Raw genomic sequence first — 2,816 nt, 5'->3', positions numbered from 1 at the left:
TCGCTGTCTGTCTTGTCAGCTCTCAGGGCCATCTGATCCTCTCTCTCCTCTGGGAGATGGGACGGGGAAACCTGGGAGAGCCTTGATTTCAGGCACCAAGGGGTTTATTGGATTGCATTTAACGCTTAGAGAGAGAGAGAGACGGATGACAGAAGGGGACAGGTGGTAGAAAGAGAGGGATGAAGGAGGAAGACGATAGGAAAAGAGTAAAGGGAGAAGGAGAGAGAGAGAACTAGAGATAGAAAGAGAGAAAACAGGAGACGGCATAACAACCTCCACATCCAACTCCCTACAGAGGAGAGATATTCACTATGTAGTGTGGAGATGGACTACAGTTGATCCAGTTAGTCCAACCTCGAGTAGTAGATGAATTGTGAAACTATTTGAAGTCTTTTCTGTTTGTTTCCGTAGCACTGTTTTGTGTCAAGGGGTTCAATTCTCGCTGGGGTTAACCTATAAGTGAACATGTATTTGCACATGACCCTATGTTGCTTTATATAAACGTGTCTGCTGTATTATTATTATAATTATAATTATTATAATTATAATTATTATTACTATTTGAAGTATTTTGATAGACTTGAAAGCTCTTGAAAAAATGTTGCCAGTCTCATGAGCTCATGAAAAATAAGTTTTGTGTTACTTTTATCCAGGACATTGGATCTATTAACACAAAACTTCAAAGTCTGTAATAATCAATAATCTAACAACATGTTCTCTTTTCACAATCATTAACTGTTATAATAGTTTAATTTTTTTTTAATGTCATACAGCAGCATTAATATTCTATATAGTGTTGGCAGTCAGTCTCATCCTGTCCAGTCCGACTGAGACGTCCGTTAGTAGTGATCCAAGGTCAGAGTAATAAACACATGCCAGATGGGCTCCCCTGGTTTTAACATCCTGTCTTCGGTTCTCCTCTGAATCTCAGCCAAACCCAACTCTATAGATTACTGTTAACAAGAGATGTGTTTATGGTTCTGGAAGCCAAGGATCAACGATGGAATATATTTTGTAAAATATATCTAAAAATACAAGATCTAGCCTGTGTTATTTATTACAAGGCTGTAGGCTAGGTTCTAAATTACAGTACAGGTTCTAAATTACAGTACAGACTAAATTAAAATACACACACACAGTCGCACACACACACGCACGCACACACACAAACGCACAAGCACACACGCACACACACACACACACACACACACACACACACACACACACACACACACACACACACACACACACACACACACACACACACACACACAAACACAAGCACAATACAGACACACACACACAGTCGCGCAAACACACACACACACACACACACCATATGGTTTAACACCATAGTGCAATCCAAGCTCATCACTATCTTCAAGACCCTGGGACTGAACAGCTCCCTCTGCAACTGGATCCTGGACTTCCTGACGGGCCAGCCCCAGGTGGTAAGGGTAAGCAACAACACATGCGCCACACTGATCCTTAACACAGGGGCCCCTCAGGGGTGTGCTTAATCCCCTCCTGTATTCCTTGTTCACCCACGACTGCGTGGCCAAGCACGACTCCAACACCATCATTAAGTTTACTGACGACACAACAGCGGTAGGCCTGATCATCGACAATGTTGAGACAGCCTATAGGGAGGAGGTCAGAGACCTAGCAGTGCGGTGCCAGGACAACAAATAAAATAAAACACATTTTATTTGTCACATGTGGCGAATATAAAAGGTGTAGACTTTACCGTGAATTGCTTCCTTACAAGCCCTTAACCAACAATGCAGTTCAAGAAATAGAGTTAATAAAATATTTACTAAATAAACTCAAGTAAAAAAATCTAATCAATCAAAAAGTAACACAGTACATTTACAGAACAATAACGAGGCTCTATACAGGGTGTTACGGTACAGAGTCAATGTGGAGGCTATATACAGGGGGTACCGGTACAGAGTCAATGTGGAGGCTATATACAGGGGGTACCGGTACAGAGTCAATGTGGAGGCTATATACAGGGTATTACGGTACAGAGTCAATGTGGAGGCTATATACAGGGGGTACCGGTACAGAGTCAATGTGGAGGCTATATACAGGGGGTACCGGTACAGAGTCAATGTGGAGGCTATATACAGGGTATTACGGTACAGAGTCATGTGGAGGCTATATACAGGGGGTACCGGTACAGAGTCAATGTGGAGGCTATATACAGGGTGTTACGGTACAGAGTCAATGTGGAGACTATATACAGGGTGTACCGGTATAGAGTCAATATGGAGACTATATACAGGGGGTACCGGTACAGAGTCAATGTGGAGGCTATATACAGGGGGTACCGGTACAGAGTCAATGTGGTGGCTATATACAGGGGGTACAGGTACAGAGTCAATGTGGAGACTATATACAGGGTGTACCGGTATAGAGTCAATATGGAGACAATATACAGGGGGTACCGGTACAGAGTCAATGTGGAGGCTATATACAGGGGGTACCGGTACAGAGTCAATGTGGTGGCTATATACAGGGGGTACCGGTACAGAGTCAATGTGGAGGCTATATACAGGGGGTACCGGTACAGAGTCAATGTGGAGGCTATATACAGGGGGTACTGGTACCATGTGAATGTGGAGGCTATATACAGGGGGTACCGGTACAGAGTCAATGTGGAGGCTATATACAGGGGGTACTGGTACCGAGTCAATGTGGAGGCTATATACAGGGGGTACCGGTACCGAGTCAATGTGGAGGCTATATACAGGGGGTACCGGTACAGAGTCAATGTGGAGGCTATATACAGGGGGTACTGGTACCGAGTCAAT

The sequence above is a fragment of the Salmo trutta genome, chromosome 16 (genome assembly GCF_901001165.1).
Source record: "Salmo trutta chromosome 16, fSalTru1.1, whole genome shotgun sequence".
Taxonomy (NCBI): Eukaryota; Metazoa; Chordata; class Actinopteri; order Salmoniformes; family Salmonidae; genus Salmo; species Salmo trutta.
This window is presented reverse-complemented; position numbering follows the sequence as displayed.